The sequence below is a fragment of the Macaca mulatta genome, chromosome 18 (assembly GCF_049350105.2).
Source record: "Macaca mulatta isolate MMU2019108-1 chromosome 18, T2T-MMU8v2.0, whole genome shotgun sequence".
Taxonomy (NCBI): Eukaryota; Metazoa; Chordata; class Mammalia; order Primates; family Cercopithecidae; genus Macaca; species Macaca mulatta.
Window position 1 is genome coordinate 61,766,145 of NC_133423.1, and position 25,836 is coordinate 61,791,980.

The window sequence follows — 25,836 nt, forward strand, 5'->3', positions numbered from 1 at the left end:
TACTCAAAAATGGATGAGCTAAACTGTGTCATCCTGTAATTTTTATCCTGTATCTTGGTTTTCTCTCATTGTCTTAGAAAGAATATATCTAATCTTTTATTTGGTATCAACATTTTTCAAATATTTGAGCACAATTTTACATCTCATTTTCCAGATTAATATTTTTATTCTTCCTGAAATGATAAGATTTTGACCTTGCTTTGCACTTGGTAATTCCCCACTTAGTGTATTCCATTAAAATTTATCTTTGTCTTGTAAATATTACCTGAAACTGAACATAACACTTCTGTATACAGAATCTATAGTTTACTTGTGTTGGACTTAGTTCTACTTTTTGCAGTCTAATGTCATGGTGGCTCTTTTTGCCTCTGCTCCAAACACCTATTAGAATTTGTGTCATCCATATGTCCTTCTTCATCTCATGATCTGCTGAAATAAGCAAAAGTGAAAATATGTATGGATAGCTATATTTATAATATCTGAATTTCCAATTTATATATAGTTAATTACCATCTAATTAAACTTACAGAATTGATGAGTATTACATAGAACTTTTAAAAAAATATTTAAAAGTGAGGTGCAGTGCTGCCTCTGCTGCTGGTGCTGGAGATTGTGACTCTGCACAGGTGTCCCCTGTGTCTCAGCTCTTTGCCCAGTGCATGTGCCCACCTGCCTGCCAGGCCAGCTCCCACCTCCCGCCACAGTCACACAGCTGCCACAAAACCCACAGTGCCGCTGCTCACCCTCCAGCCCTCAGACTTCTGACACCTGCTCATGCCACCCTTCCACAAAAGGAGACTTCTCTCTGACATAGGAGACATTGGTCTAAAAACCAGTTTCATTTCAGACAGATCTGTGAAATATGCATTTTGGAACCTCCTCCAAGGTGGTTGATTAGATGCAGTCAGGAGGAACATCTTCCCCTGAAGGACCAGGCTATGGGGAAAAGTGGTGCACGTCTAGCAGATCTTCAGAGGGAAGGCACTGAGAGCCCATGGAGGGAAGACACTGATACTGGGCTGAAAGGGGAGGAAGCTGGGAACACTGCATCAGGCTACTGCACACTAGGACTTGTAACTGGCCCCCAGTGACTCCTGTGAAGGGAGTGAGTTGAACAAGCAAGAAGCAACTCCCTCTTGCCTCAGGCCTCTAGAATCTTGGCAGGAAGAGACCCAACAACTCTTACAAACACTAGAGTTGACAGGGAAAGTGCTCAGAGAAGTGGTAGGAGCAGAACTCTAGCCAGTGTGAAGCCCAAAGGGTTTGGTGCAGGAGCATCTGTAGTGGAGCATGGCCAGGGATGCCCATCTTTCTAGGCTTGACTTGCTTCCATAGGAAACTTTAGGCCTAGGAGAACTGTCAGATTTGAACTCTGCAGGGCAGCCTTGCCTTTGAGACAGGGCCAGTCCAAATTGAGGACCTCTCCGTCTGCTGGCCTCTCCCCAGGTCTCAGCCTGGATGTGCTTGTTTGCAGTACAGCCCCCAGGTACCTCCTGGGGGCCTACAGTATAGATCTTGCTCTGGTGGACTACATCTGACTGGAAGAGTCCTGCAGCAGAGCAGCCCTAGAAGACATGCACCAGCCCACCTGCATCTTCCCTCCACTGTAGTCCCTTCTGTGCTAGTTTTCTCTGCAGGGAGTCACCCATGGACACTTCCTACATTGCTTTGCCTGCACAGATGTGGGCACAGGCAGACCTTGCCTTCCTTGCCCTACCAGTGTGCATGTATGCATGTACCCTGCCATGCCACTGCTGCTGGCATGAGTGAACCATGTCCCTGCTCCCCTCGCCATGTCATGATTGTTGTTGGAGCATGCAGCCTGCCAGTCTTGGCCACCCCAGTGCCCCGCCACTATGTTGACACTGTCACTGGCACAAAAATAGGCATGGAAAACAATGTACCCACCCCTGACCTGAGTAACAACCTGCCAGCATGAATGTGCACAAAGGTTGCACACAGTTCTGCATCCACCAGGGGCCCACCCCTGTGTAAACATCACCACCGCTGCAATCACATGCACAGTTGCCAGTGAAGACTCCCTCTGAAGCCATACTGCCACGGTTGTTGCTGTGAACACCTGCATGAAAGTCAGCACCCTGGTACCTGTTAGCACACTGCCATAGCCGACAAGTGCACACCCTGCCATGCTGCCACTAGCCACTGCTTCTTGCACCAACAAATAAAGACAGATCCCACTGCCACTGCCCTGCAAAGTGCTTTGGCTCACACCATCCACTGGAGTGTTGTGACCAGTAGTCTGGGAGCAACTGAACCTCTCCAACACATCAGGTTTCTAACCTCGAGGAGCCAGAGAACAAAGCTGGGGCCCTAAACCAGTCCCCCAGAGTTAGAGCATGCAGTCCATATGATTCAGGAATCATGAGCTGAAGCTTGGCCCCCTAAATCTTCCAGTAATGAAACCTGTTGACTAAACTCACCTTATAACACAATCAAATCCTGAAGTTCATCAAATAGGATTAAAAAAAAAAAAAAAACTCACCCAAAGAACAGCAGCTTCAAAGACTGAAGGAATACCAGCCCAAAAGGATGTGAAAGAATCAGCACAAGAACTCTAACAATTCAAAAAGCCAGAATGCCTTCTTTCCTCCAGACAACCACATTAGTTCTCCAGCAAGGGTTCTTAACTGGGCTGAGATGGCTAAAATGACAGAAATAGAATTCAGAATATTAATAGGAGCAAAGATTATCGAGATTCAGAAGAATGTTGAAATCCAATCTAAGGAAGCTAAGAATCACAATAAAATGATACAAGAGCTTACAGACAAAATAGCCAGTATAGAAAAGAACATAACTAACCTGATAGAGCTGAAAAACACTCTACAAGAATTTCACAATGCAATCACAACTATTAACAGCAGAATAGACTAAACTGAGGAAAGAATCTCAGACCTTGAAGACTGGTTCTCTGAAATAAGATGGTCACAAAAGAATCAAGAAAAACACAAAAAGAAACAAACAAAGTCTTTGAGAAATATGGGATTATGTAAAGAGACTGAATCTACAAGTCACTGGAATCCCTGAAATAGATGAGGAGAATGGAAGCAACTTGGAAAACATATTTTGGGATAACATCCTTGAGAACTTTCTCAATCTAACAAGATAGGCCAACATTCAAATTCAGAAAATACAGAGAACCCCAGTAAGATACTTCACAGAAGATCATCCCCAAGCCACATAATCATCAGATTCTCCTAGGTCAAAATGAAAGAAAAAATGTTAAAGGTAGCTAGAGAGAAAGGTCAGTTCCCTACAAAGGGAAGCCCATCAGACTAACAGTGTACCCCTCAGCAGAAACCTTACAAGCCAGAAGCGATTAGGGGCATATATTCAACATTCTTAATTAAAAGAAACTCCAACCAAAAATTTCATATCTAGCTGAACTAAACTTCTTAAGTGAAGGATAAATAAGATTCCTTTTAGTTAAGCAAATCCTCAGGGAATTTGTTACCACCAGACCTGTGTTACAAGAGCTCCAGCAAGAACCACTAAATATGGAAAGGAAAGATAATTACCAGTCTATACAAAAACACACTGAAGTACACAGGCCAGTGACACTATAAAGCAACCACACAAGCATGTCAGTATAATAAACAGCTAACAACACAATTGCAGGATCAGATCACACTTATCAACACTAACCTTGAATGTAAATGGGCTAACTGCCTCAATTCAAAGTCATAGAGTGACAAGGATGACCCAATAGTATGCTGTCTTCAAGAGATCCATCTCACGTGCAATGACACTCATAGGCTCAAAATAAAGGGATAGAGAAAAATCTACCGAGAAAATAAAAAACAAAAATAAAGCAGGGGTTTTAATTTTAATTTCAGACAGAACAGTTCAAACCAACAAAGACCAAAAAAAGACAAAGAAGGGCATTACATAATGGTAAAGGGTTCAATTCAACAAGACCTAGCTATCTGAAATATATATGGACCAAACACAGGAGCACTCAGATTGATAAAGCAAGTTCTTAGAGACCTTCAAAGAGACTTAGACTCCAACACAATAATAGTGGGAGACGTCAACAGTTGACTGACAATATTAAACAGATCACTGAGTCCGAAAACTAAGAAAGATATTCAGGACCTGAACTCAACACTGGATCAAATGAACCTGACATATCTATAAAACTCTCCACTCAAAACAACAGAATATACGTTCTTCTCATTGCCACATAACACACTCTAAAATTGATTACATAATCAGACGTAAAACATGCCTCAGCAAATGCAAAAGAACCACAATCAAACCAATCACTCTCTTGACCCACAGCACAATCAAAATAGAATTCTAGACTAAGAAAATCACTCAAAGACCATACGATTATATGGAAATTAAACAACCTGCTCCTGACTGACTTTTGGGTAAATATCAAACTTAAGGCAGATATCAAAAATATCTTTGAAACTTCTGACAACCAAGGTACAACATACTAGAATCTCTGGGGCACAGCTTAGGCAATGTTAAGAGTGACATTTATAGCCCTAGACACTCACATCAAAAAGTTAGAAAGATCAAATTAACAACCTAACATCACAACAAAAGGAACTAGAGAAGCAAGAGAAAACCATACCCAAAGCTAGCAGAATATAAGAAATAAGCAAAGTCACAGCCAAACTGAAGGAGGTTGAGACACAGAAAACCATTTAAAAAAATCAATGAATCCAGGAGCTGGCTGGTGTTTTGAAGAAAATGAATGAGATAGATAGACTGCTAACTAGACTAATAACGAAGAAAAGAGAGAAGATCCAAATAAATAGAATTAGAAATGACAATGGAAATATTATAAGTGACCACACAGAAATACAAATAACCATCAGAGACTATTATAAACACCTCTATGCACACAAATTAGAAAAATCTAGAAGAAATTGATGAAAACCTGGACATATACACGCTCTTAAGACTGACCCAGGAAGAAACCAAATCCCTGAACAGGCCAATAATGTCCTCTTAAATTAAATCAGCAATAAAGAACCTACGTACATTTTTTTAGGTTAAAAAAAAAAAGACTTAAAAAAAAAAAAAGCCCTGGATCAGATGGATTCACATCCAAATTTTATTAGATATATAAAAAAGAGCTTGTAACATTCCTACAGAAACTGTTCCAAAAAATTAAGGAGAAGGGACTCATCCTTAACTCATTCTGTGAGTGCAGCATCATCCTGATACCACAACCTGGCAGAGACACAACAAAGAAAGAAAACTTCAAGCCAGTATTCTTGATGAACATTTATGCAAAAATTCTCAAAAATAAAATACTGACAAACCGAATCCAGCAGAATATCAAAAACGAATCCACCATGATCAAGTAGGTTTTATTCCTGAGATACAAAGTTGATTCAACATTCACGAATCAATAAATGAGATTCATCACATAAACAGAACTAAAGACGAAAACCACATGATCATCTCAATAGATGCAGAAAAGGCTTTTGATAATATTCAACATCCCTCCATGGTAAAAACTCTCAAATAACTAGGTATTAAGGAATATACCTTAAAATAAAAAGAGACATGTATGACAAACCAACAGCCAAAGGCATACTGAATGGGCAATAGCTGGAAGCATTCCCTTTGTAAACTTTCAAAAGGCAAGGATGCCCTCGCATCACTCCTATCTCTGCAGATAGTATGATTTCTATATTTAGAAAACCCCATGGTCATGGCCCAAATGCTCCTTCACCTGATAAACAAATTTAGCAAAGTTTCAGGATACAAAATCAATGTACAAAAATCATTAGCATTCCTATACACTAATAACAACTAAGACAAGAGCCATATCAGGAATACAATCTCATTCACAACTGCCACAAGAAGAACAAAATACCTAGGAATACAACTAACAAAGGAGATGAAAGATCTCTACAATGAGAATTACAAAACACTGCTCAAAGAAATCAGAGATGACACAAACAAATTGAAACATTTCAGGCTCATTGATAGGAAGAATATTGTTAAAATGGCCATACTGCCCAAAGCAATGTACAGATTCAATGCTATTTCTATAAAATTATCTAGCTCTGTGATTCTTCACAGAGTTAGAAAAAACTATTTCAAAATTCATATGGAATCAAAAAAGAGCCTGAATAGCCCAGGTTAACCTATGCAAAAATAATAAAGCAAGAGGCATTATGCTACATAACTTCAAACTATACTACAGACATACAGTACCTAAAACAGCATGGTACTGTACAAGAACAGAAACCTAGACCAATGGAACAGAATAGAGAGCCCAGAAATAAGTCCTCTCACCTACAACCACCTGATCTCCAACAAAGCTGACAAAAACAAGCAATAAGGAAATGACTTCCTATTCAATTAATGGTGCTGGGATAACTGGCCAGGCATATGCAGAAGATTGAAACTGGATCCTTTCCTTACACCATATACAAAAATTAATTCAAGATAGATTAAAGACTTAAAGATAAAATCCAAAACTGTAAAAGCCCTGGAAGACAACCTAGGCAATATCATTCTGGACATAGGAACATGCAATGATTTCTTGACAAAGAAACCAAAAGTAATTGTAACAAAGCAAAAATTGACAAATGGGATCTAATTATTTGAGCTTCTACACAGCAAAAGACACTTTCAACAGAGTAAAGAGACAATCTACAGAATGGAAGAAAATATTTACAAACTATGTACCTATCAAAGGTCTAATATCCAGCAACTATAAGGAACTTGAATAAATTTCAAGAGAAAAACAAACAATTCCTTTAAAAGTGAGCAAAGGACATGAACAGACACTTTCAAAAGACACATACCTGTGACCAAAAAACGTATCAAAAAAAGCTCAGTATCACTGATCATTAGAGAAACTCAAATGAAAACCATGATTAGATATTATCTCGCAACCTTCAGAATGGCTATTACTAAAAAGTCAAAAAATAATAGATGCTGGCAAGGTTGTGAAGAAAAGGGAACACTAATACACTGTTGGCAGGAGTGTAAATTAGTTCAACCACTGTGGAAAGCAGTGTGGTGATTCCTCAAAGAAATAAAAACATAACCATTTGACGCAGCAATCTCATTACTGGATATATACCTCAAAGGAATATATATTGTTTTATCATAAATACACATGCACATGTATCTTCATTGAAGCCCTATTCATAATAGCAAAGACATGGAATTAATCTATATGCCTCTCAGTGGAAGACTAGATAACAAAATGTGGTATATATACACCATGGAATATTTTGCAGCCATAAAAAAAGAATGAGATCATGTCCTTTGTAGAAACACGGATGGAGCTGGAGGCCATGATCCTTAGCAAACTAACATAGGAACAGAAAACCAAATAACACACATCCTCACTTATAAAAGTGAGCTAAATGATGAGAACACATGGACACAAAAAGGGGAAAAACAGACACTTGGGCCTACCTGAGGGTGTAGGGTGCAAAAAGGAAGAGCAGGAAAAGTAATTATTTAGTACTAGGCTTAGTATCTAACTGACAAAGTAATCTGTGCAACAAACCCCCATGACATGAGTTTACCTGTTTAACAAAACTGCACGTGTACCCCATACCTAAAATAAAAGTTTAAGAAAAATTATTAAAAAGTTGACTAACATTTGCTTTGGAGAATGTAAGCACAGGCAGATGTTCAGACTCAGCCCCATGCCATTGCTGATGTCTTTTGACTTCATCCAACTCTTAGCACTTTAGAAATGAATTGATGTGCAACTAAGTACACACCAAAATAAATAATAAATGCAGTCATGGAACACTGAAAACCAGCATGCTGTTGAACTGTACTAGTGTGAGTAAAATGAAATGAGATTTTAATCAAATTCTATAGACAATTTTTTAAAAGTCCAATGTGTCCAAGTATATAAATATATACATAAATAAATTCTTAATTTTAAGGAATTAACATGAGGTTTCCTGTAGCAAGTCTATGCATACAGTTAATAGATTACTTTGACAAAGTGCCACTTGCATGGCTATATGGCAGTTGGTGAAAAAACCATTTTAAAATAATGTTTCCAAAGCATTAGCAGCTTTCATCATTTTTGTCTTTTATCATTTTCCCAGGTTATTATAAAAGAAAATAAAGAGCCAAATATGAGTTCCCTTTGTAGAAACAGTCAAATAAGTACAAAGAAAGTATTTTATAAAGCCTTGCTTTTGGCTCATAAAATTATATACTTTGGACAGAATTGGACATTTATACTTGGTCTTTGACTTCTTTATTACTGAAAAAAATGGAATTTCTAAAAAGAAAAAATACCCCTGGGATTTATTACTCTCTGTCTATCCAAAGTATTTTTACTGGTTGGATGAAAACATATTTATATCAGAGGTGATGCATTTTTTCCTTAAAAGATTTATTTCTTTTGGAGCATCTCTGTTTTTATATTCTTCTTTTCAGTACAACATACAAACTTCAAAATATAGCCTTTCAGCATATTTCTTTCTGCTCTGCATAACACTGAATGTCAGCTGTGATTCCCTAGTTAATTCTGACTCTATACCATGAAATGGCCCTTCATGATTGCTTCTTCACAGATAGATAATATTTGGTAAGTGGCCTGTCTGTAACTGAAAATTGCCAAAAATATTTCTATTTGCAAGTTAAAATGCAAACTGGTGGGAAAATATCTGAGAGCTGTCCAAAGTCAATTGTTTTTCCATCTTATATTTTTCTTTTTTAAAACTTTCTGTCCCTCACTGGGGTCTACTTGAGGGTGTAAGGTGGAAGGAGGAAAAGCAACAGAAAAAAATAACTATTGGATACTAGGCTTAATACCTGGGTGATGAAATAATCTGTAAAACAAACCTCGTGACACTTTACCTATATAACAAACCTTCACACGTGCCCCGAACCTAAACTAATAGTTTAAAAAACTATGTTCTTGTCATTTAATTTTTGGTTCTTACAATATTTCTCTAATTTATTTATGTAAGATGAAAAATCAGCTCATTGGAGATTAGAAACTTCTTAAATATCTTTTGTCAGTTGTATTAATGCTGCTTATTTATATTACTGAAGACGAGGGAACAATAGAATTACCTTAGAAGTTAACACACAAGCATGAAAAAGAGGTAAGAGGTGGTGTCCAACTCAGAATGCTGAAGGCCTGGCCTTAGCACACATAATTTTCCTCTCCATTGACATATTACTTTTCCTCTAATCTTTCTATGTTTGGGAAGTAACTTTATCTAGTTGCCCCTATTGGCCAGCCATGTAAAAAGAATTTGTTGGAAGAAACAGTTTTGAACATCAAAAGATGAAGAAAGGCAAACTTTAATGCTCTCTGTCCCATCTCACTTTGGGTTGTCAGGTGCACATGGTGGGAGATTCTGAAAGTGTTTAAAACTTAAAACCAACACTCTTTCCTCTTTCATTAAGTGTTTATTTACTCAGTAAACATTTACTTAACATGCCTGCCTTGTGCCAAGAATATATAAAGTACTGTGAAGATAGATAACAAAATCTCAACAAATTTATGGTTAAGTGGAGACAAACGTAGAAACAAATGATTTAAAAATATTATGGGAAGTACAGTGACAAATATGTAAAAAATATTTGTAGGAATAATAAAGATGTGTACTTAAGCCATCATTGGAAAACTAGAAAAAAAATCTCTTGGTATATATATCAGAGTCAACTCTTGTTTTAATTGGTGATTAGAACGAAGGGGTAGGCCAAGAATTCCAGTCCTAGAAAGCAACCTAAACCAAAAGTCTAAAATACAAACTAGCTTGGTATATTTCACCTACTTCAGTGAATGATAGATGATAATTCTTGCCAGATAGCCAATATTCATAAAATAGACAACTTTGTATGCCATCTTAAAAACTTTAGAATTTATCCATAGAGATATAAACAAGTTGAAATTTTATGTAGGGCAGAAAATGTATTAATTTGGCATTCAAGAAAGGCAACTCTATCTGTTTGGCAGACTGAATTTTAAGTAAACTGAAACGTAGGCAAGGGCAACACTTAGGACACCTCCCTTGTAAACTAGTGTGAGTTTTGGGGGATTGAATTATGACATTTTTGCAGTTAAATTTATTGAGCGTTTTCTTTTTGTCAGGCGACAATCTAACTCCTGGAAATACAATGTTAAACAAAATTGGACACATTCCCTGTTCCCATGACTATTATAGTATAGTGAGAGAGACAGATTTTAAAAGAAAATCACATAAATTAAGAATTGGCAAACTATGGTTCCCAGGCCAAATCTGACTTGCAGCTTTGTTATGGGTTGAAATGTGTCCTCTAAAAATGATATGTTGAAGTCCTAATCCTCAGTACCTCAGAATGTGACCTTATTTGGAAAAAGAGTCTTTACAGAAGTAGTCAAGTTAAGGTGAGGTTATTAAGTGTGCCCTAATTCAATATGACCAGTGTCTCTATTAAAAAAATGTTTTTAGGGACACAGAAACAGACAAGCACAGAGGGAAAATGACATGAAGACACACAGGCTAAGACTACTGTGTGACTGAAGTGATGCATCTATAAGCCAAAGAATTGCGAGGATTTCTGGCAAATACCAGAAGCAAGAAAAAGCAAGAAAGAGTCCTCTAGCTCTCTCATAGAGAACGTTGCCCTGCTAACACCTTGATTTCAAACATCTCTACTCCAGAACTGTGAGACAATAAATTTCCGTTGCTTAAAAACATCAGTTTTTGCCACTTTGTCATGGCGGGTCTAGAAAACTACTAGATACTTGTTTTTGTAAATAAGCTTTATTAGAACACAGCCACATCTATTTTTTAAATATAATTTGTCTTATATAAGCAATGGCAGTTTCACTGTGAAGAGGGAAGGGGAAACGGGAGTATTGAGATAGTGAGGATCTTCGTGGCAAGATCCTCAGCATTACTGAGTGTTAATTCCTGAAGGTGGTGGTGGAAAGATTCCAACCACAGCGAGCGGCATGTGTGTGTTAGCCAGAGTTACCTCCAGAGGAATGTCTGGGACAAATGCCTCCTTGCAGGTTTTTTTCTTAGTGACCCCAGGGAGCAAAAGTGAAGGAATAGAGAGTGAAAACAAAGACAGAGAAAAGTTCAATCAATATAAAGAAACATTATCGTGTTGGTTCCGTGGGAAGCAACTAGTACGTGATACTGCTGTGACCTTCTGAAGTGCACTTCAGAATTCTCCCTGTGAGTATTCAAAGGCTGGCATTAGGGAAGGCCCTAGACAGCGAGTTCTGTCAAATGCACCTGTTGAAAGCTGATCAAAGCATGCGCTGACCATGCCATGAGAAGTGGAGAGAAGCACAAGTGGTGACTGAAACAAGGTGTTCAATGTGAAGTCTCCACAGTTGGAGGTAACATGCTATAACTGAGGTCTGGTGAAAAGTGTTATTAAAGCTACAATGCAGAAAGTTAAGTGTTACACAGAATCAAACGTGGCTAGAGGCAAAGTAAGGCTGAAGAGTGAGAAAGATGTCAGACAACAGAGTTCTTTATTCATCATATTGAGAATTTTATTATTTATTCTGATACCAATATCAAGCCATTGAAGGATTATAATGAAAAGTATGACAGGGGTTCTATTTCAGTCATCATTAGATTCAAACACTACTAGCTTCAGGCAACCCTGGCTATGGGCAGCCCACTGTGAAGAAGAGATTGGAAAAGGGAGAGAGAGAACACAACCAAGCAGTCTGGTTGAGGGAGGGTGGTAGCTGGTATATAGTGACAGGGGTGGAAATGGAGACACATACACAGATTTAAGAGATATTTTGTATTCAGTAGAACAAAATGACACTTGGTAATAAATTAGATATTTGGGAAGTCAAGAACAGCACACAAGTATCTGTCTTGTGAAAATTGATGAATGTTGTTGCCAGTCAGTGTCCAGAGGACTAAAGGAAGAATCAGATTTAATATAATATAGAAGCTTGAGATACCTTTAAGATACATAAATCATTATGACAATGAGTCAGGTGGACATAGAAATAAGGTGATTAGAAGAATAGAATGGGATAAAAATAAATTTAGTAAATTTCTGCATAAAAAAGGAATTAAATATCTGTGTGTGAGTGGAATTTATTGAAGAGAGACTATAGAATGAGAACAGAAGAAGGGCTAGGACAATTCTTCAAAACTGTTTGTATTGATGATTAGATAGAAAATGATAAGTTTGTAAATTAAAAACAGGCTGATAGAAAAGGAATGTGCAGAGAATATATATACAATAAATATTTGTGAGATTAAAGCAGGTTAATCTGGAAATTGATTAGAATTGAGGTGCTCTTGAGAGAGAAAGAATGGCCCCCAGTTTTCCAGTTTGCATGACTGGACAGATGATAGCTGAGATGGAAAGAAGATGGTGTGAACTCTGAATATTTAGAATTTGAGATAACTGTGAGGCATCTAAGCACACATGTCCTTTCAACGCTCCAGGCTTGAAACAGATTGTGCACTGGCTACCAACTTCGATGAGTCCCATGACACAGAACCACCACACATACAGCAAGTTACATGAAGTGGGTTTATTGCTTACAGACAGTTGGCAAGGGACAACCCAAATCCTAAGATTCTGTGAGCAAGTCCCATAGGGCTCAGGAAAGCTGCCCAGGGCAGATGGAGTCTTGACTGTGCTGCCCCTCTTGGCTGAGGAGCCATGAGAAGCAGCTGGTCCCAGGTTATATACTCAGGGGAATGTGACTTACTGGGCCAAAGCATTGAAGAACACCCTGTTTCTAAGAGAGAAATAAAACAAAGCCTGGGCTGTTTCACCCAGTTCTTCCCAATCTCAGGATCTTGCATTCCCAGGACATTCTAGAGTTATTCTTAGGGACAAGTGAGAAAGGAAAGTGGGTCAGTCCAACACCACCAGGAGAAGTGTCCTGCCTCAGGTATTATCCCAAGCTTTTTACTTATATTAATACATTAAATATCTGAACAGATACTACCATTATCTTCATTTTATTCGTAAGGAAACAGAGTTCCAGTGATATACAGTAATTTGCTCAGAATCACATAGTTAAGTATGGAGTCAGAATTTAAACCTATGCAATCTGTCTGAAGAACATTCTCTCTTAACCACTATTTAAGACTTCTTTTATTATATAAGTCTAAAGATAGGGTAGAGATAGGATGTGGATATAGAAATTGAATAGTAGCCAATAGAGATTAGTGTTAAAATCATGGGAACAGATGAGGAAGAGCAAATGGAATACAAAGAGCAGGTAATCAGAACCCCAGGAGAAAAAAGCATTTACAGAGATGGCAGAGTATACATTTTTTAAGTGACAAAATAGAAATTATTGGAAGAGTACAAGGAAAATCAGAAGTAGAGAATCACAGAAGCCAAGGATGTTAAGAAATGCTTAGAAGGAAATGAACAAGTAGCAAATGCAGTTAGCAAGATCCAGTAGAATTAGGATGAATGTGTTCCTGGGATGTAGGAATCAGGACATCTTTAGTGACCTTAAAAAGTGCTACTTTGGGAGTATGTTAGTGATAGAAGCTGAATTATTGGAGTTAGTTGAGTGAAAGTGAGGTGAGAATAAAACATGTGCTCACATCTTTTAGACATTTGTGTGAGAAAGCAAAAAGATTGTTCAGGGGCATAAAATGGGTACATGATTAAAAGAGCTATTTTTGAAGATGAAGTAGAGATTTGGATGTGTTTATAGGTTGCAGAAGGAACAACTGAAGGAGGAACTGGGCTGATGAAACAAAGTTGTAAAAAAAATTAAAAGGATAGGAGGTCTTGATATCAAAGGCACTGGTAAATGAACCATGGGAGTATGAGGCAGATTGCATTACTAGCTTATATTTCCAACTGAGGAGCAGGGGTAAGGATGACAACAATATACAGTTGATCCTTTAAAACATGGGTTTGAATTGCACGGGTCCACTTGCATGTGAAGTTTTTTTCAACAAAATATGCACTGAATGTGCCTGTCTCTGCTGTTTCCCCTTCCACCTGCTCCACTTCTGCCACCCCTGAGACAACAAAGTCAACCCCTCCTCTTTCTTCTTTTCCTCAACCTACTGAACATGAAGATGATGAGGATGAAGACCTTTATGATGATCCATTTCCGCTTAATAAATAGTAAATATATTTTCTCTTACTTGGGATTTTCTTAATAACATTTTCCTTTCCCTAGCTGACGTTATCTTAAGAATACGGTATATAACACAAAATGTAAACTATGTGTGAATTGACTGTTTATGTTATCAGTAAGCACTCTGATTGACAGCAGTTAAGTTTTGGGGGACTCAAAACAGTTGTAGATTTGTTTTAAGTTAAAATGAAGAGAAACCTAAAGATTATGATTTGAGGTTGTCTGCTGAAAGCGAAGTTGGTAGAGATTGAAATGGCTTGAGTGCAGAGGTGAATTTTTGGAATATTTGAAAGGAATGAAAGAATGAGATAAATAAGAATAAGTAAAATGACCAGTAGGCCCACCTACGATTGTAACTGAAACATATTGCAATTTTATTGGTGCTAATATAAATGTCAGTTTAGTTATAATCTATATAAAAGCATTCAGTAACTTGGGAACAGTAATTAAACAAAAAACAAAAGGGATTCTATTGTTGATCCAAATGACCCATGGGGAGAGTTTTGCAGAAGAGTTTCAAATAAATAGTAAAACTTCAAGAAAATATGGTATATTGTTGACAGATTAGTTCAAATGCTCAGTTACAGATTCCAATATCAAAAAAAAAAAAAATAAAATAAAGAAAAAAGAATGAAGAGCCAAGTGGGTATTATACTTGGATAAAAACCTGGCAATCTGGAGACTGGAAGTTCCTGAGTTTGATGGACAAGTGTATAGAGAGTGATATAGTTGTGCGGCTAGAGGTGTAGTGAGATAATAAGCTATTAGAGTTTAAGACTTCTGCAATGCACTGGTTATGGACGTTAACAAGATAAAAGATACAGTCACGAGTAATGGTGGAAGGGGTGGGTGGCTAAAGACTGGAAATTTAGGCTTGGCAAGGTGGCTTACACCTGTAATCTCACTGCTTTGGAAAGCTGAGGCCAGGACCAACATAGCAAGACCCTGTCATGACAAAAAAAAAAAAAAAAAAAAAAAAAAAAGGCTACGTTGGCATGGTAGGGTGTGCCTGTACTCATAGCTACTTGCTGAGGGAGGAGGAGGATTGCTTGAGCCCAGGAGCTCAAGGTTGCAGTAAGCTATGATGGAGCCTTTGCACTCCAGCCTGGGTGACAGAGTGAGATCCTGTCACACAAAACGAAACAAAACAAAATTTTAAAAAAATCTGGAAATATATCAACTTAAAAATTTTAAAAGGAGGGCTTTATTTCTTAGGAAGGGGATTGCAACTTTTAGTCAGGAAACACAGCCTCTGGCTAAATATAGAAAGCAAGCACTTCAAGGAAGGGAGGGATAATAGGAATTTAAGCTGAATGGTTTGGCCTAGTGTACATATTCAACAGGATATAGGAAGAGCTGTGAATATTCATGAAAAGGGGGTAATGTGCCTGAATGGTAAGCAAACTACATGTTACATGCATTCTATGTTTAACTTGGGGTGGAGAATTAACATTCAAATGTATGACAGTTAGTAGTACAGTTAGTAGGCCCTGTGTGTCAAAAGATATTTTCAGGGCAAAGAGGCACTCAAGCGTACAGCCTCTGTAAACTGGCCATAACCAGTCCGTATTTGGTGGTCTTCTCAGGAGGAAGTTCCTGTGATTTCAAGAGACTGATTTGTCTCTTGTCCAGTTGAAGCTATAGTTATGACTTTTGGAACAGGGGTCTCAGTTTGTCAGTAACTGCTGGTTGGCAAATGCAGCTGTTTCAAGATTGATTATCTCAAGTCCAGTGCTTGCTTAACACAGAAAAAGGGGAAAATATCTTGTGGTGATTAGAACATAGTTCATTCTTTCAGTGCAAGGGGTATGAGTTATCCTTTGCCTGATATAGGCTTGGTCCAGTCTGTCAGTCTTTTCTGTATTTTAACATTAATCATGGTCAGTTGTTGTGTCTAAACCACTAAAGGGAGGGAGTTGTAACTAGGAGTGTCTTTTCTTCTGTCCCATCATCACCAGAAATTCAGTTTTTAAAGTTTCTCTGGGGTTCACTTGGCCAAGAGGGAGTCCATTCAGTGGGCTGCAGGGAGTTTAGAATTTTACTTTTGGTTTACAATTAAAAAGACTTAGGATTTGGAATTTAGGCTTATGATTCTGTTTGGAAAGTGCTATTTACAAGAGATGGCCATAAGCCACCTACTATAATTCTGCTCAATGAGATTGCCCAACTCCAGTCATATGATGGTACCTTTCTAAGAATAACATGGTCTCTTTTTAAAAAATCCTTATAAGGAATAGGGAAGACAAAGAGTCTGATTCTTAAACATGAGATAAAACTGGCTTATATGCATGTACCCAGTCTGCGGGGATGAGCAAGAGAAGTACAACCACACAAATAGCCAGTTACTCAAGTTGGTCAGTTCTAAGAATAAAATATGATGAGGTTTAAAGTGTGTGAACTATCAACAATGATAATCCCATCTTAACAACTTGAGTAGATGTTTCACTTGGAGGTGAAAAATCAATATGACCTACAAGCATCTAACTGTCTATAGAAATAAGCATTTCACATGCACGCTGATTTAAACCACAGCTCTTCAGCTTAATAGCTGTTTGACCCTTGGCAAATTAATTAACCCTAGGAATCATAAGTTCCTCAGTTTGAATGAAAATAATACCTATCTCAAAGTTATTGTCAGAATTAGAAGTAGTACATGCTCATAGCATACACAATGTCTAACACACATTACTAATTCAAAATATTTGTTTGAATTGGAAATAATAGTAGAAATTACATTAGTATATTTCTTAAAATATAGTACATATAAATGATATATTCATTATTTTGATTGCTAGAATAAGACTTATCAATTTATCAAATTAGGTCCACACATTTTGGAAACATAGGCATCTCCCTCAAACCATTATGTGTCCAGTCTTCAAACATAATGAAACAGTTTTCTGAAATTATACTAACATGGTCATAAAATGGCTAAGTAGTGACTATTTCTCTACGTCTTCAAACATAATGGAATACTTTTCTGAAATTATTCTAACATGGTGATAAGACGACTGAGTGGTGACAACAAAATCAGGAAACATTGATAAACCTCCTTATATGGTGGGGCAATTTGGAATGGGTTCTCTAGTGTAAACAAGTGGTGTATCTCAAAATATTTTTTCCCCAGTTTACTGCCTCTGGGGCCTTCTGGATCACAAACAAATCCTGTTACCCATATTGGGATAGGGTTCAGAAGTCTGGCTGTATCTGGACTCAGATCTGTTCCATTTTTCTTTCAAGATTCTCTTTCGAGGACCTCAGTCCCATTCTTTTTTGGATCTTAATCATAAAAGAATGTATTACATTCTTTAAGGCTTTTCTCTGAGACAAATGAGTTGGATTGCCTAATACAAATGGTTCTCCCCTGGAAACTCATAAATACTTATTTTTCTTCTTTGGATATGGATCTGCCAAACCACAAACATTACAAACACAAATCCCTATTTAGTTTCCTAGAAAAGAGAGGAATGGTACTTCCCTCTTTATTTTTTTTTCTGATGTGTCTCCACGTTTTAAGAATGAACAAAGGGGTTTACTTACAATGTCTTGCTGAAGAAGAAAAGCAACCACAGAGTCAAGTCTTCAATGGGAGGCCATCAATATCTGTGGCAGCACTATTTGGTTTAAAAGTTCCAAAACCCTGAATAAGGTTTCTTACATTTCCTCTCAAGCAGAGCATTTTGTTCCAACACCAATGAAGGATAAATACAGCACAGGCAGATTACATTGCTCTTTTAAAGATGTTTATTTGTTTCTCCCTGCTTCTCTCTATCTTAAAATTTACCAGAGAACAAAAAGATATAGGAAGTTGCAGAGCACTTTGGAAAAGTTGCTATAGTTTTGATAAGCTGAGTGAGGAAAAGCAAAAGGTTCCAACAGAAGAGAAGATCTGTCTGTTCAGTTTTCTGGAGAGGTGGGCTTTGAGTAGTTGGCTTTGAGTAGACGGTGCGGCTATTTTTTATGGAGTTTGGAGGTGGAAATGATTCTCAAAACTGTTTCATCTTTGGGTGCCATGCTCCAAGTCCCACTCAATTATTTGAGCAGATGAGTTGCAGAAGGGCAAGCAGTGCAGCAAGTGTTTATTTCAATTAAGGGAGAAAGTTAAAAAGCAAAACTTAATTAAACAATCATGTCAAACCATTTAAAATGGAGATTTTTAACTAGAGGTCAATGTAAAGACCTTAAGAAGTCTGTGGACTTTTTATTAATAATATTGTAAGTAGAATTGTATGTTTGTAAAAAATTTTCAGTTTTCTAGTGGAAGGGTCACAAAGTTCTCATGAATAAAAACTTTAAAAATCACTGCTGAAGGAGGTAGGGCAGCAGTGTAGGGTGAGGGTGGATGTGAGATGCTAGAAAAAAGTCTGCACAGGCCAGATTATCCAGAGAGACCATGAGCAGGAGGTACTCAGAATCATGGAAAGCCAAGCAAAAGCAGTGGATTGCCAGGGAGAACTGTCAAAGGCTCTGAAGAAGCAGCAGATTCTGGGTTTGGTATCTGACAGGGATGGCTTGACTTGTGTCTGAGTTTTTTAAAAACTTTGAAAGGCGTACTGAAAGGAAGAAGAAAAAGAAGCTGGATGGTTATATAATGTGTTTAAATATCCTAAGGTATAAGATGGAGCAGGATAAATAAAAGACACAAATGGAGCACTTAAATTTGATGAAAATAATAGTCCTTAAATTTTTTTTGAAGATTATTTAAAAAATAAATCCCAGTACATTTTCTGCCACATCTTCATATAGAAATAAACCTCTACGTAATAGAAAAACACAAAAAGCCCCCACAGTTTCAAACTTAACCCAAAATAACTTATACTGTGGAACCCCAATATATTCAGTAAATTTATTTTGATAACAAATATCTAAAATGGGTGATCATGATTAAGAATTTTTTTTTACAGTACGATCTGATCTTTGGAGTTCCTAGCCCTTGTAGACCAATAAATGAACCAGGATAAAACTTTTTGAGAAATAGTCCATAATGATTGACCAACAGTATTTCTAGTATTTCCAAGTAACCTCCATGTAAAATTTATTTATTGTTTTATGTTTCTATTATTTTTATAAGTTTTTAATGACTGTGGAATGAAGAAACTCAAAGTAAGCATGGGCTTAGAAGCTTGGAACAGGGATTAAGTTTACATTAAAAATGTATATACAGAAAACATGGGGCATTTTTAATTTTAAACATTTTTAATCCATAGTATTAAAAAACTTCACCTCAAACTCTTCAAAATACTCTTATTTTTATATTAGTCTTAATTTAACTTAAATAGTATAAATAAATCTCTTTATACTAGTTATGGCTGTTAATAATATACTGGTTGCTTTATGTTTTATTATGTATATATTTTGTAAGTAAAAATGATAAAAGAAATAATCTAACATTCAATTTTACTCTTTTCCTCAAAAAACCCTAATTTTTGGGGAAAACTCTGAAACGTTTTTCTGTTAGTACCTCATTTCTCTTCTTTGCACTAAAGTCTTCACATCTGAAAAAAAAATGTCATTATTAGTGAATGGCTGGCAAATGACTTGAGCTGTCTAGTACACAATCAGCCAGTGCTGGCTTGATGGTTTTATTCTACAGAAAAATATTTGTAAAAGGTTTGCAATGATCCTCCATTTCAGATCATTTTCTCCATGTGAATGCAGAGTTCTTTCAGATATAGAAACAGCATTTGTAACTATGTCTGTAAGTGTGATCTGTTTAAAAACTAGTAGTAACAGGAATCTGTCAATCAAAAAAGGTAATTTTTCTACCAGTGTGGATTTCTAATTTTTCCACAAGTGGAAAGTCTTACTTATAACAAGGAGTGTTATAAGTAAGAATGTTTAAACAAATATTCTGAAAAGATACATGAATTATTAAACTCATTCTGTTAAAGAACAATAAGTAACACATGCTAATATGCTTATAAATTGCCATAGTTTCTCCAGTGCTATTCATAAGTAATAACATAGGCCAGGGGTCATTCATTGTACATCTACAAAACTGATAGCATAACAAGTGATTTGTCTCTAAATTTTCTCTGACTTTCAAAATGAAAATAATGAGAGAATAAAGAATTCTAGAATTTAAGAGGCTATAAATAATATAGTTTAAGGGTAGATGACAGAAAATCACGAAGAAAGAGAAACATGACAGGAAAAGAGTCCAAAGGAATTACGAGGCCTGCATTCATTCAGACGAAAGGACCAAAGCTAGTCCAATATTATTTATCCAGCGCTCTTTTAACAGTGCCACAGTTCAAGTTACTGTTTTTAAAATTTAAGGATTGCCCCTAAAATGTGTAATACTGGCTTCTATAACAGATCAATTCTGAAATTGTATGGCTTAATTAATACAAAGAAATTTTTTTTTTTTTTTTGAGACGGAGTCTAGCTCTGTCGCGGAGGCTGGAGTTCAGTGGCCGGATCCCGGCTCACTGCAAACTCCGCCTTCCGGGTTCCCGCCATTCTCCTGCCTCAGCCTCAGGGGTAGCTGGGACTACAATCGCCCGCCACAACGCCGGGCTAATTTTTTGTATTTTTAGTAGAGACGGGGTTTCACCGTGTTAGCCAGGATGGTCTCCATCTCCTGACCTCATGACCCACTCACCTCGGCCTCCTAAGTGCTGGGATTACAGGCGTGAGCTGCCGCGCCCAGCCAATACAAGGTAATTTTTATTCTCACTCATACATAGTCCAAGGCTTCTGGAGGTAGGTATGGAAAGGGCCTCTACTCCACGCGGTTGTTTAGGGATCCAGGCTGGTGGAGGCTCTGCTAACTTTAGTGCCTTACTTCCCCAGTCACTCTGTACATTGAGATAAGAATGAGAGAGATATAGAGCACAGGGTCATGTGAGCTAAGACTAACGGGAGCCTTTATCACTGGCGCCCATTATAAATGGCCAAAATCTATCACATAGTCACGCCTAACTACAAGAGAGAAGGTAATCTCTCCAAGTGCTTAGAAAAAAAGAGAACTTAATTTGGTAAATAACAACTCTGTGTCTGCTACACATATGTGTAAGGAGAATTTTTTAAAACGTTGTTAGGCCTTTTATATATAATAGTTACTTACTTCCCAAACTTCAGTGAACATACAAGTCATTTGGATATTTTGGTAAAATGCAGGTGACAATTCAGCAGGTCTGGTTCACTCTAATTCTCTAATTTCTAATAGATTCCCAGGTAATACTGATGCTATCGTTCTACAAATTTCGGGAACTATCTGGATATCATATGAAAATAAATCCTAAACTAACAAACAAAATCACAGACTCTGTGAGATGAAGTTTAAGCCCTCTAGTCATCTTGCTGTTTTTCTTGGAATATATATTTTCCTCCTTTGTGTCTTGATTCTGGTAAACAAAGTGAATATAACAATACGTATTTTCTTCAAAGCTCACAGCAATCTGGAGATTTATGAAATAATAGCTACAAAATTCTGTGACCTTGTTTGGGGAGAGGTATTAGAAATATGTTAGCTATTAGCTTGTTATTAGATTGTCATTGGCTGGAAAAAAATAAAAGCCCGTGCAAAAAAGAGGAACCCTTTCCCCTGCATGGGACATTTTTGCTATTATTGTTTCCATTATTCCATTTTGACATTTTCACCAAAGCATAGAACAATCCAGCTATACTATACATACAATCAGCTAGCAATATTATGACTCTCTTTTATCTTTATAATACATATACTATAATATAGAAATTTAAGATTTTAAAATATGTGTATGCATGTGTGTGGGGGTGTGTGTGTGTATGTACATCTACCACTTGCTTCAGCAGAAGCATACTTATTATATGATGAATAGGATTTAAGTTTTCACAAAACCCCAGATGATCATAGACCCTACAAAATTCATGAGAATTGTCTCTGTTAGCCACATTTACTCCGTATCTTTCTCTACCTTGAAACAAATAGATATCTCTTTTCTTTTTTTCTCTGTAGCTGAAGCCATGAAGCCAAAGCTTCATGGATTGGTGGATTCTTTGATTTATTCATTTATTCATTTGTGCCCTTTTTTATTCCCATGACAGCCTGAAAATTAGCTGGATAATAAAATTAAAGGGGAAGAAAAGGACAAAATGGGTGTATTAGTTCATTCTCACACTGCTGTAAAGATATTCCCTGAGACTGGGTAATTTTTAAAGAAAAGAGGTTTAATTGGCTGGCAGTTCTGCATGGCTGGGGAGGCCTCGGGAAACTTAAAATCATAGCAGAAGGTGAAGGAGAAGCAAGCACCTTTTTCACAAGGTGGCAGGAGAAAGAGAGCAGGAAGGAAGCCACACACTTTTCAACCATCAGATCTTGGCAGGTTCACACCAGTAATCCCAGCACTTTGGGAGCATGAGGTGGGCAGATCACTTGAGGTCAGGAGTTCGAGACCAGCCAGGCCAAAATGGTGAAACCCCATCTCTACTAAAAATACAAAAAATTAGCTGGGCGTGGTGGCGGGTGCCTGTAATCCCAGGTACTCAGGAGGCTGAGGCAGGAGAATTGCTTGAACCTGGGAGGCAGAGGTTACAGTGAGCTGAGATCACACCACTGCACTCTAGCCTGGGCAACAAGAGTGAATCTCCATCTCAAAACAAACAACCCATCAGATCTCATGAGAACTCACTACCACAAGAACAGCATGTGGGAAACCGCCCCCATAATCCAATCACCTCCCACCAAGTCCCTCCTTTGACAAGTGGAGGGACTTGGTGGGGATTACAATTCAAGATGACATTTGGGTGGGGACACAGAGCCAAACCATATCAATGGGAAACTGTATCCTTTTCTGAAACTCTGAAGTTTATAGACCACTTTCCCATTAATCTGGAAGGCCATGTTGGAACACTTGCACAAAGACAAATTAAGAATTAGGATTTTTTTCTCCTAAGGGTAAAAAACAGACTAAAATATGGATAAAAGTCAAGGGCCTAGTGTGTATTCTTATCCTTTCTCTTTGTTAGTCTTTTCCAATGAGTTAAAAAAGAGTGCCAAGTAGAATAAATGTCAAATGTGAAATTTTGAATAATAATCAAACATCAGGTATGTTTTGTCCTAAAATCTTATGAAATAGTTATTATAAAGTATAAATAATGTCAGCATATATCATTCATTTAAAATGATTATTTTTGTATTTTGAATGAATAGCTGGTTTAGTTGCTAGCATTATCTGAATTATTCAGGCAAGTAGACAATTTCATCTGAATATATACATAATTGCCTCAGTCACTTGGGAGCTAGATTTATGACCACAGTTTATTGGTATAATAACATTCATAATACAGTATACCATAGTTAATTTACTTTTAGCTATAATACATTTCTGAAAAGTGGACTAGATCTGATTATATTGTTCCAATTTCATTGATGAGAAAGGAAGATTATTTAGTTGAACTAACTCAATATCAATTGTAGTACTGTCAAAAGAAGAGAGAGAATTAGCTTGGTTTCCTGATTCCAACTTCAAAATTACTTTAAAATTAGATTGATTAAATCAAATTAGAATTTAATCTCCAATTCTCTTTTGTTGATTAGGTGAGTGTTCTTTAATTGTATAAAGTAATATAGTTTAAAGATTTTAAAATAATCAGTGTACAGGAAGGTAATTTGTAAAAAGAGAAAGTTAAAATTTCTCCTGTCCAATCTTTCCCAACAAACAAAATTTTATTCCAATTTCCAGATGTATGTGTTAATAACATTTTTATGCATATACCCCCAGGAATTTTCTGTGCATATATAGGCATATATATTTGGGTAAATATATATGGTTTCAATTTGCTTTCTAACAATGAAACCACTGTTGACATAATATAAATTGTATAGGTTATATAGTTTAATAGCCTTGTTAATAATTAAAGTCCTGCTGGATTTTTTAAGTTGAATAAGACTATATATTTGGATTGTTTCAAATGCATTTAATTTTAGAGTATTTCTTAATATGAGAGAGCTACCCTGTTACAGTTATTCTTACATCATACACACAAATATACATACACATATTCCCTTGTCTATGTGAGAACAACTCTCATTTCAGCTTTCTAAAATCATAAAAACCATTGAGATAGGTGAATTCCCTTAATCACACTTCTCTCATTATGCCTTGCTGCTGAAAGGTAGCAGATGCTGGACTCATTGTCCAAATTACACCAGTAGCTGAATGTAGTGCTGTTTAGAGTGCAGTCACAGTGAATTCAAATCCTATCCAAATACATCCTAAAAATGTTGGTTTGACCCCTAATTAGTTGGTGCATGTCCATGAGCCACCCAGCGAGGCTGTAGAGGTTGCAGAGTTGCATTATTCTTTCTTAGTGAGCCTTTTCCCTACCTTCTTAGCTGACAGATGAGTCTCTTATCAGAAGGAGCAGATGGCAGCGTGAGTCTGTTTAAAATTGCAGACATGTGCTCGGAGAACAGTTCCTAGAATTTTTTTTTTTTTTTTTTGGTTAGAGTGTATTACATAGGAGGACAATTGGTGTTAGAAGCCTGGGGAAAAACTTCTGAATTTTGGCTTGGAAACGTTTCTTAGGTTTTGCTTTAATAGTTCTGCAATGTCAGAATTGAAAATGAGACAGCTTATTGACCCTTGGTATTCTGATATATGGAACACCGATAACCATTTAAAATTTAAGAATTCCTGAACTTTAAACCAGTAAATTGTGCCAAAATAACTTATTAATTCTGGCTTTTAACAGTTTACAAGTCCTTTCACATTCAGGATTTTATTTAATTCTCAAGACGGATCAATTTTTTTAAGGTCCTGTTTTACAGACAAGGAAACTGAAAATCGAAGTGGTAATGTGGCTTATTCTAGGACACATGGGTAATAAACAGAAAATCCACAAATCTAAAGGTACTGGTCAAGATGCATCTAATAAGTAAAGTTAAAAGTGTAGGTAGGTAATTACCACCTGTCAATCTTTGTGGTGGGTGCTTTATATCCATAATATCTTATTAGTCACAAAATTGCTACAAGAAAGGAATTGTTACCTCCACTGCATTAATGAGGTTACCATACATCACTTGTCCAAAGCTGCCTTTCTAGCAAGGGATAGATGTTTTAAGCCTAGACCCTTCAATTCTAACTTTCATATTCTTTCCATGATAAATATTAAAATGATACGTGAGAGTGGACTTCAGACTTCCCTAGTGAGAATGTGATACCTGCCAAGACTGATGGGACTAATGGTTGGGTCTTGTACCTCTTTTCAAAGAATAGTAGTTTAATTATAATGAATAGTGTTCGTATCTGACAGTAAAATAGGCTTTGATTGTGGCCAAAGTGTGAACTGACACGTGTACTTCTTTTTTTGATATCTTAAACAACTATAACTACCTTTTGTGAGTTAATATTTATGGTATACGTTCAGTGTGCACAATGCTGAATCATAAGAGCACCAAGAAACTAAATACCTAGTGCCTTATCCTGAAGCAATATGCTAAAATACAGTCTCACTGCAAATTGGGATAATTGTACACACCTCAGAGGGGTTGTAGTAGGTGATGTAATGACCCTCAAAGATATCCATGTCCTATTCTCCCAGAATCTGTATGTTAGGTTACATGGCAAAGATGAATTATAAGGTAGCAAATTGAATTACGTTTGCTAATCAGCTGATGTTAAAATGAGGGGAGTAGCCTCGATTTTACAGTTGGGCCCAATGTAGTCACAAGGGCCCTAGAGCAAAATGAACTTACAAAGAAAGATTTGTTTTCATAATGATTCATAAGAAGGCAGCATGAGAGAGTCAGAAGGAAATGAACTGCAGAAAAATGG